Consider the following 11,606-nt stretch of genomic DNA (forward strand, 5'->3'; position numbering starts at 1 on the left):
AAATATATACCATGGGCAGTATCAATTATTAAACTTATACTGTATATTAGTTATATTATTATGTATTACTGTCATCTACTATCCACTAATATAATACTCTGTCAAAACAGTGTCTGCATATGCCATACAAATTATTTACATTACATTACATTACATTGCATTTAGCTGACGCTTTTATCCAAAGTGACTTACAATAAGTGCGTTCGACCAACAAAATACAAACTTGAAGAAAACAGAATCATATAAGTACATCAGGTTTCATAGAGCAAAAACATTTCAAGTGCTACTCAACTGGCTTTAGATAAGCCAGTCCTTTATTAGTATATAAGTGCTTTGTTAATAGTTCTATCGCTCGAAGTGGAGTCGAAAGAGATGAGTTTTCAGTCTGCGCCGGAAGGTGTGTAAGCTATCTGCTGTCCTGATGTCAATGGGGAGCTCATTCCACCATTTTGGAGCCAGGATAGCAAACCCACGTGTTTTTGCTGATGGGAACTTGGGTCCCCTTCGCAGCGATGGTGCAGCGAGCCGTTTGGTTGATGCAGAGCGGAGTGCACGTGCTGGGGTGTACGGTTTAACCATGTCCTGGATGTAGGAAGGGCCAGATCCATTCGCAGCATGGTACGCAAGTACCATTGTCTTGAAGTGGATTCTAGCAGTTACCGGAAGCCAGTGAAGGCAGCGGAGGAGCGGCGTGGTGTGGGAGAATTTAGGAAGGTTGAAGACCAGGCGAGCAGCTGCATTCTGGATGAGCTGCAGAGGTTGGATGGCACATGCAGGTAGACCAGCCAGGAGGGAGTTGCAGTAGTCTAGGCGTGAGATGACGAGAGCCTGGACCAGAACCTGCGTCGCTTTCTGGGTCAGCTGGGGACGCATCCTCCTGATGTTGTAAAGCGTGTATCTGCAGCAGCGGGTTGTAGCAGCGATGTTTGCAGTGAAGGACAGGTTGTTATCTAGGGTCACACCCAGATTCCTTGCAGTCTGAGTCGGGGAAACAACAGAGGTGCCAATGTTGATTGTTAGGTCAAGAGTGGGACAATCTTTTCCCGGAAGGTAAAGCAGTTCAGTCTTGTCAAGGTTGAGCTTGAGGTGATGATCAGACATCCACTGAGAGATGTCAGCTGTCTAGACAAGCAGAGATGCGTGCAACGACCTGGGTCTCTGAGCGGGGAAAGGACAGAATTAATTGGGTGTCGTCAGCATAGCAGTGGTATGAAAAACCATGCGGGCTAATGACTGATCCGAGCGAGTTTGTGTACAAGGAGAAGAGGAGGGGACCAAGAACAGAGCCCTGAGGGACCCCTGTAGTTAATTGACAAGGGTCGGACTCGGACCCTCTCCAAGTAACCCTCTAGGTGCGGTCTTTGAGGTATGAGATGAGGAGGGAAAGTGCAGAGCCTGAAACTCCAAGTTCTTGGAGAGTGCGAAGGAGGATCTGATGATTCACCGTGTCGAATGCAGCAGACAGGTCCAAAAGGATGACAGAGGAGAGGGAGGCTGCTATTTATTAACCATTTAAAATGTATTATTACCATCAGTTGCCGCTTTATAATAGCCATCCAAATAATGTTTATAAATGTTTTACAAAAATGTTTTACAAATAATTTAGAGTTGTATAGAAATACTTATTTTGTTAATGTGTGCAACAATATACTGTTGAAATGACATCAACAATAGCATCACTATTATGTGTAGAGAAGTTCAAATAGAGGTATAATATATAAGAATAAAAGTTACAAAAAAAGTGGGAATTATTTGATTACAAAACTTGAAAACCTTGATTTGAAAGAACTGAGAGAACATAATGAATATATATAATGAAAATCACCCTCACTGCTCAAAGGATGTAATTATTGTTGCTTATAACTTAGCAACACCGCCCTCTGTTGAACTACAGCTGTAATTACATATCAGCTTTCTCTTATCAGTGGATATCTGCCATATGTGAAAATGCCAAATGAAATGATCATTTATAATAAAAAGGCCTCATCCCACAGACTTTTGCTGATGATTAAAAAATGAGGCATCTGACACAAAGCAATGATAAATCATCCACTGCAGGAACTGTAATTTCCTCAGGAATGGACAGAAAAGCTGAAGGCAGGGCTCTGCACTGCCAGGAAATACCTTGGCATTCAAAAACATCTCCAAAGTCAGTAAGCCACCAGGCGGCCAGCGCACAAATGGAGGCAGGAGAGACAGATAAATAAGCAGAGAGACAGACGGACAGACAGGCAGGCAGCTGGTCGCCAGTGCATGATCATAAACAGCTGCTGTGGTGTAGTGACGTCAAAGTGCAGGTTGGCAATCTGACATGGTGAAATTGATGAAAGCTTACATGCCTTATTCCTGAACAGATAGTCATTGATTTGTTTAGGTATGATAGAGAGGGATGAGGTCAGATTGTGGATTAGATCAGTTTATTTGAAGAAAGATTAATGACACCAATTAAGTCAGCAACAATGCATGCAAATACATTTAAACACCTAAAACCTAATGAAAAACGTGTTGAAATAGCTAAGTGATGGGTGACAAACATGGATGAAAGTCGTGGCTAAATGCTTTAAGCATTTAGTGTTTCCCTCTCCTAGTGCACGGCCAAACCACTCACAAAATGCAGTCAGATCAATTGTATGAAAACAATAATGTAACAATATCCACTTTTAAAAACTAATAGTGTAAACATGTATTCAAATGAACATGTTTTTGAAACAGGAGGTGGTATCAATGTAAGTGTACTTAGATCATATACCTGTAGGAGTTTGTCTGAAAAACGGTGGGTAAAACAGTAGGCTACACACCAAGCATATGATTAAAAAAAACAAAAAAACAACCCTAAGTTTAAACAATGCACAGCTACACACAAAATATCCCTCCATGATCTCGTTAACAAATAATTATTTGACTGCCATTACACTTGGGGAAAGGAAACACTTTCACCACTAATAGTGGTAGTAACGCTCCTAAGTCACCTCCCCAAACTCCAGAAGTCTGATATGAAGAAGAGTAAGAGCAGAAAGCAGGATCTCAAATACTGATGGTATCTGACATTTGGTATGTTGACAGCATGGTAATGTATTTTGGGATCAAGGGTCAGTGCTCTTTCTAATGATCTGTCATCTCGACGATTAGCTGAAATCCAGAAATGTTCACAAACACCAAGCGGCAAACTCTGGGGAACAGCCGGGACGCCAATACGGAAGTGCCACACACTGCAGTTCATACATGGGCTGCTAGGGACTGGCTGCAGAAAGGAACAATTTCCATAGACCCCCATGTTAAAATGCCCAATTTTACAGCAGAAAAAAACATGTTTCTACCCATGGATGCAATAAATATTATATCGATATAGTTAGATTCCACCTTGATGATTATGAATCTGTGAGTGAATTGTTTTCTAACACGACCCTTTTATTTATATTAGGTCTTAAAGTTTTTGCATACATTAGGGCGTGGTCACTTTGATGGACACGTACATGCACTGTCAGCTAACAGCAACTTGTCCACTCTGCTAGGCTACAACCATAGTTAACGTTAGTTAGTCATAGTACTGTACTTGACCCTTTAGCTTTAGCCGTGTTCGTGGTGATTGTGCCTTTTAGGGAATATTGTTACAAATACCAGACAATTCAAATGTCGTGCTGTGCGCTTGAATGTACTAACAGAACTTCCAAGAAGTCTAAAATGATAATATTATACATGTTAACCCCGTTCGCAGGTGTTTGTGTGCTTGGTAGCTTAGCTTGTTACTTATTAGCCAGCTAAGGATGTAACCCTTTATGCATACATATACATTTTAGTTTATGATTCAGCCTTGGGTAAGACTTTTATAGGCTATGGCTATGACGCCCATAATGCTAAACGGGAGCAAATGTTAATAGGGGACCCAATTATCCCAGTGGTGGCCGCCGGAGCTAACGGAGCCGCGGCAGTGGGCTAGCTCCAGCCGGCGTCCCGGAGCTAGCCCACTGCGGCTCCGTTAGGTCCGGGCGGTGGAGTCCGTCTTTTCTCAACTGTGAATGACAAGCATTAAGAATAACAAAATATAGCTAATTATCTTGCAGATTGTCTCATTTGATTATGAATGTAACGTTTATATAGGGGAACGACACTGTTAACTTGCTACACTGTTAACTTGTTATGCATGTATTTCATGTTAGCTTCTTAGCCTGAGCTAGCTCTGTTTACTTCCAGTTCGGAGGCAGCAGGTCCCGCCTCGGCTCCGCCTCTTTGCCCTTATTTGGAGCAGGCGGGATTAGACTCTGACATCACAGTCGAGCCGTTAGTGGCCGACTCCGCCTACTAAGGGCTTCACGGCAACTCTGCAGAATCCTATGGGTGACGTTACGGACACTACGTCCATTTATATACAGTCTATGGTTTACACACGCATATATGTACATCATAATGGAGTTGATTGCATTGTTTAACTGTCAGACTGAAATCTGTGGGCCTTTCTCATTTCTCTAATTCCCCTCCTCGACTCCTATCCTCGTGTATTAGTCCCGCCCACAGGAGATGCGAGCGTATGGTTTGCGTTCCGATAATCCAAAAATCAGCTCCTAAATTCTAACCCTATCTCTTATTCCTTGACCTCTGAGTGAAACGTCACACGGTTAAGGGATAGTGGATAGGAGAATTCAAAAGGACTTTGGAGAAGAGACTGCGGTACTTTAGAGAATCCGAATGCACTTTCACTATCCGATGTGTTTATGATGCGTCTGCTGCTGTGGGGGAACTATGGAAACTACAGTTTTCTATACAACGGACTACATGGATGTTTAATAAGAATGAGGGACTACTGTAAACTCATCTGGAGACTCTGCACCATGCTCTGATGCTGTTGTTTTATGCTTTATGAATGTGGACAACAGAGAAACATATTCTTCATGACCAAAGTTGTAATTGAAATAAAAAAGGAAAGTGACATTTATGCTCTTCACCCTCTCCCTCCGGTCCACATTAATACAAATGATCCCAATACGTATGATTGTATGAAAATATCTTAAAATAATACAAATGTATTTATTATAAACGTTAGTCCTTAACATCTATCACTGTGTACATCACCATTCAAACATCTTTTAAAAGTTGAACAAACCCCACACAGCTCAGTGAAATGTTGACTTTATTTGACAATTTCAGTAAAAACTAATGTTCATATTTCTCTTTTTGATTATAATACTGATGAACGTTCAAAACAAAGCACTTTGGCAAGTTACCACTTACGTTTTAAAATGCTTAATAAGCACCGTAACTTTCATGATAGCCTATAACTTCTCCATCATAATCGTTTGTTTCCGTGAACGGCCGACTGTTGTGTGATGCCAAATGCTGCGGCTGCAATGCATTGTGGGGCAGCGTTTTCTCCTCTCCTTTCGGCAAGGGAGGTCCAGTGGTTCCTAAGCTAAAGGAGGTTATAAAGGAAGTTTGAAACCTCCTTTCCTTTCATTTGGAGAATTGGAACGGCACTTAACATGGCTGCCACTGACGTACTTCCGGGTCATTTCACTTGGTTAGGAAGGTTCCTAAGCTAAATTGACTATTGGAACGCAACCTAGGAGTCGAGGAGGGGAACCGAGGAGAGAGGAGTGGAAGCAGCAGGTGGTTAGAGAAATGAGAAATCTTCTCCTCTGAGCGGTCATTTTAAAGAGATGTCCGTTAATGATGACAGGAGGCACAGCCCTCTGTCTGATGGACAGAACTGTGTTCATGATGACTTATATATTTACTTTTAATAAAATATTAATTAAAAATGCATGCAGAGCTGTCATTGGCTGAGATAAGTCCGGCCGTGCGTCACAACTCTTTTAAACATCACTGTTGCCGTAAATTCATCCGCGGAGGACCCATCAGTGTATCCTCAATTATAGCTCCGCCAGAGAGCCTCCTCAATGCTCGATCCTCGGTCCTCGAAGTGCATTTAGAGAAATTAGATGTGGCGTGCTGAAATCCATTTCCGGGTCACTACCAGAGGACCGAGGATTCGAGGAGTCGAGGAGGGGAAATTAGAGAAATGAGAAAGGCCCTGTACAAAGAAAGTACAGTACAAAAGTGGACAGTTAGTTACGCACGTACAAATCCCTCCAGGTCCTCCATTCAGAGGAAATATTTCCGACACATCAAAAGGAGGGGGGTTCAGATAATAAAATGTGAACCCTTTCCCCGGGGTCTGTGGGTCTACAGACAAATACCAAACCTGACAAAAAAAAGACCAAGAAGAACAAACCGCTACCAAATTAACACAGGGGCTTAGTTGCCTTTTCAACACACACACCCACACACACACACACACACACACACACACACACACACACACACACACACACACACACACACACACACACACACACACACACACACACACACACACACACACACACACACACACACACACACACACACACACACACACACACACACACACACACACACACACACACACACAGATTTGATAAGATATGCTTGTTTCATCGACAGCCCGTAGCAGCCTTATCACATATTCCTGTCATATCCCCCCGAGCTTTTTAAATGCTGCTTACACAAGCCTGTCACTCACTTGCTGGCTTGCAATCAAGATTGACTTCTGAGATACACAACAACAATTTAGGGGAAAATCAAATCCAATGGCATTTCGGTGTTTGGATACAGGGAGGGAAGAGGTCGCTTTAGAGCAAATATGCCAGATTTTGACTCAGACAAAAGCTAAATTGAAATACAAGCTTAGATGATTTCATGAAAGTAAAACATAATGATTACATTATTGAAGTAACTGAATCCCAAATAAACAGTAATATGATATGGTGTGCTAGGCGGAATAAATTGGATGATTTGTTGCAGTTAGCTGTGGCCCAAGGCCTGGAAGCGGAGCTGAGGTCTGGCAGCAGTGAGGGGAGTTTCAGCCTCTGGGCTCAGACTCTAATCCATTTTCATATCAACCTGTCTAACCTGCCTGTCGCCTGCAGGATGTGCCGCAGGGACGCAGGGCAGTTGTTCCTCAAACACAAAATGAAGGTTTGCATGCCCTTTGTGATTGTGTGCAGTCTAGCAATAGAGTTGTTTTGATGTAATTGTTCTTACAGTAAATGTTGTGATACGGTAAGATGTTTTAGTGAGGTCATAGTCTTCAGCAGGAATGAAAAACCCTGAAAGGAGTTAAAGGTCACATGTCATGGCCATTTCCACTGATAATAATTCCATTGTTGAGATCTACTAGAATATATTTATACTAGGGCCGGGACTTTAACGCGTTAATTAAGATTAATTAATTACACAAAAATTAATCGCAATTTTATCGCACTTATTTTTGCACAGCGGAACGTTTCTCACTGGATGAGTTTCAGGCGTACCGATTATACTGGAGCACCAACTAACGGTCATGACTTCAGCATGGGACTTCAAACAACAACAAACCACGGTGAACAATAGTCAAACATGAACGAACAAGCTGATGAGACCGCTTTGGTCGGCCCCGTGGATGGGACATTTTGTTTTAAAAAACGGACGGATGGAAGAGTCGACAAGAGCACGGTTGTGAGCAAATTATGCAAAAAATAATTTGCATATCACCGCAGCACATCAAAGCTAATACAAAGCATGTAGCAGCAGAGATGGGGTCGTTACTAAAAAAAAGTAATATATTACATATTACTTTAAAAAAAAGTAATATATTACACTACTTCGTTACTATCTACATAAAGTAATTCGTTACTTTACTCGTTACTTTACTCGTTACTTTACTCGTTACTTTACTCGCAGGGCCGGCCCGCCCCTCCCTGCAGGCAGATCACGCAGACTGCTAAAGTTTCAAATGTTCTCTTTAGTTCAGTTTCCATTGTCGCATAAGACTGATCCAGATAGCTCCTGAATGTTTTCCTATCTGACCATGGCTGTCCTCTGTCTCCTGACATCTGTATATTTTGCGCAGTCTATCTCTGCTCACGCTGTTGCGTCAGCGTGTTCTCCTGCGTGTTGGCCATGTGTTGCACTGGAGCCAGACTTCAGCCGAGCACGTACGAACTGCGCATGCGTGAGTGGCAATAACTCTCCTTACCAGCAGGCAGCGGTAGTGTGTATTCGTCATTCAAAACAAGCAACAACCGGAAAACAGAGAAGAAGAACTACGTGTGTGTGTGTGTGTGTGTGTGTGTGTGTGTGTGTGTGTGTGTGTGTGTGTGTGTGTGTGTGTGTGTGAGTGATATAAATAAACAACAGCTATGTGCGTTAGCTTCACCTAGCATGTGTTCTTTGCAGGTGTTTGTTGAGGTTTGATTATGACTGATTTTAGAAAGTAACGAAGTAACGCGTGTCGGGGCAATGTTAGTAACTGTAGTGTGATTACTGGATTATAAAAGTAGCGCGTTACACTACTCCGTTACCGACAAAGTAATATTATTACAGTAACGCGTTACAAAGTAACGCGTTACACCCAACTCTGTGTAGCAGCTAGCGTGGACGTTAGCCCGACTCCGAGTGCAAGGAACCACACCCTGACCCAACCCACACTCAACCAGATGACTGGTTTCAGGGCCAGGATAAGTAAGTCCACGTCTGAGAAAATAACCAAGTCCCTGGCTCACTGGAGACTCACGCAGGGCTCGACATTAAGGACTGCCCGATGGCCCGGGGCCATCTAGTATTTAGCTCGGGCAATGAAGCCTCACCTGCTGGTTGCCCGATCGGGCAATCTATTATGCCAGTATCATGCAGCTCGCGGATCCAGTAATGAGTGACCCGACAGTAAAACTAAACATATCTATAACTCGTTTAGGTAGTTTGAGAGGTAATTAAAATAGCTACGTGTGATATTCTAACCTGAAGTGTGTGTTTTGTTCCGCTCACCGCAGCATGTGGTTATGCAGAGCTGCGTGTCGAGTCTCGACTCGTCAGCAGCAGCTGATCTCTCTCTCCCGTCAGATTAGACTTCACTCGCGTTTATGTCCATATCGATCAGATCCAGCTAGTTCTAGCTAATGATATGACTACCTGCTTATTAAAAGACAACTACACAATAAGTGTCGCTATGCAACTGGATGAGGCCACAAAGTATAGCGCAGCATTATGCCTTTGTTTACATGCCCACCGGAACCCCGAGGCATTACCAACAGATTAACGCACAATCAACCCATACAGGACATCTCTTTCTCCACATTAAGTGTTAGACATTAGAGTTGACTATTCTTGTCTGTCACATACTCTTATTGCTCTAAAGGGAAATGATTTTGACCGAAGATATTTAAATTTGCCGTCTAACGGGAACTCTGACGTGTGCTTCGCGGATGCGCTCGGCTCCTCTCGACTGCTGCTCGGGTCTGCTCGGTCAGCTTCCGGATGAGGAGGCATTCGTTCGACCAACTTACAGTAGTTAACATTACAAACATTTTTAACAGGGGCCATAATAGTGTAAATAATGTTTGTTTTGGCAGTTATAACTGAATGTAATGTTTTCTACTTTTTTCCATCTGGGAAGGCATTTGCCTTCATCAGATGGAAAGTGTCTTGACCAACAACTTAAGTATTTCTTATAGCTATGCAGGGCATGCAAGCGAGCAAACACAAACAAGAACAAACAAACTGTCACAATCGAGCTGAGGACCAAAGTGCAGAACACGGGAAACCAGGGATAGTCGGTAATCAGCTTTATTGATGGCAATAGGCTGGTAGGAGACAAAACGGCAGATAGTAGGCAAAGGGCTGGTCGGGGACAGGCAAGGGTTCCAGGAGAAAGCAGGACGGGAGTCGCAGGTACAGCACGGGTCAGGGAGCAGGCGAGGCAGGCTGGTCAGGGACAGGCAGGGTCGAAACCGGGAGAGCAATCTGAAGGGTAATGCGGGAAAGACTGGCATGCTGCAAAGTACGATCTGGCACTGAGGTGAAAGTGAAGTGGGCCTAAATACTAATGGAGCTGATGGGTGCAACAGAGTGAGAGAGAGACAGGGTGTGACTACCAGGTGACTAAGGAAAGTTAATGCAGAAAATAGGTGAGTGAGAAAGCAAACTGTGACAGAACCCCCCCCTTAATGGACGGCTCCTGACGTCTAAGAAAATTTCTAGGAGAAAAAGAGAAAAAAAAAAAGAAAAACTATATATATATATATATATATATCTAAGAAGAATAGACAAAAACCTTACAGACAAAGGGTGGAAGGTGGAGGTATGGGGAAAGGCTAATACTCATCTGAGAATGCTCTCTCGGTTTCTCCCTCCTGGAAATCCTCGTCCTCCTCGACTGATGACGCTTCCCCCTCCCCCTCGACGAAGCCTCTGGTCTGTAGCGGACGAATGCCCCCTGGCTTAACGCCTGGTTGAGCGTGGGTCCTAGAAGGCTGCTCCGGGTAACGCAGGTGGAAGTCTCGGATGAGTTGAGGGTTGAGGATATGGCGAGCAGGAATCCACTGCCTTTCCTCGGGACTATAGCCCTCCCAGTCCACCAAATATTGAACCCCTCTTCCTCTGCGACGGGAACGGAGTAGACGACGAAGGGTGTAGGTAGGGCCCCCATCGATCATCCTAGGGGGTGGTGGTGGAGGGGCGGCGGGAATCATAGGACTCTCCCGGACCGGTTTAATCCTGGAAACGTGGAAGGTGGGATGGATCTTCATGTTCCGGGGAAAACTCAGTCGAACTGCTGCGGGGTTAATGACCTTGAAAATCTCGAAGGGTCCAATAAACCTGGGTGCTAACTTTTTAGACTCCACCCGAAGGGGAATGTTCTGAGTGGAAAGCCACACACTCTGGCCTACCTGGTACACAGGTGCCTTGGTGCGTCGGCGGTTCGCTGATGTGGCGTACCGGTTAGCAGACTGAAGCAGAGTTGTTCGAGCCTGCCTCCAAGTCCTCCGACAACGTCTGATGAAAGCCTGGACAGATGGGCAGGTAACCTCCTTCTCCAATGCAGAGAACAATGGGGGTTGAAAACCGTATGCACACTGAAAAGGGGAAAGACCAGTAGCGGAACTGATGAGGGTGTTGTGGGCATACTCCACCCACAGGAGTTGTTTTGACCAGGTTGTGGGATGATCGGAAGCCATGCAGCGGAGAGTGGTCTCCATCTCCTGATTCTTCCGTTCGGTCTGGCCATTGGCCTGTGGGTGGAACCCGGAGGTGAGACTGACCGTCGCCCCGATCAGTTCACAAAACTCCCTCCAAAACACAGAGGTGAACTGGGGCCCCCGGTCAGAAACCACATCAGTCGCCAGTCCGTGAATGCGAAAAACGTGGATAAGAATCAGTTCTGCCGTCTCCTTAGCTGACGGGATCTTAGGCAGGGGTACGAAATGAGCCATCTTACTAAACCGATCTACCACCGTCAAGATGGCAGTATGTCCGTGGGACGGTGGTAGACCAGTCACAAAGTCCAATGAAATATGTGACCAAGGGCGACGTGGAACCGGTAATGGATGAAGGAGTCCCGCTGGCGCTTGATGAGATGGTTTGTGCCGATTGCACACAGGACAGGCGTTCACAAACTCCCGAGTGTCAGCCTCCAGCGTGGCCCACCAGAACCGTTCTAGAACCCTCCCCTTGGTACGTTGAATTCCAGGGTGGCAGGAAAGTCTGGATCTGTGAGCCCACTGAAGCACCTCAGCCCTCAAAACCTGAGGCACAAA

This window comes from Pseudochaenichthys georgianus, chromosome 4 (genome assembly GCF_902827115.2).
Source record: "Pseudochaenichthys georgianus chromosome 4, fPseGeo1.2, whole genome shotgun sequence".
Taxonomy (NCBI): Eukaryota; Metazoa; Chordata; class Actinopteri; order Perciformes; family Channichthyidae; genus Pseudochaenichthys; species Pseudochaenichthys georgianus.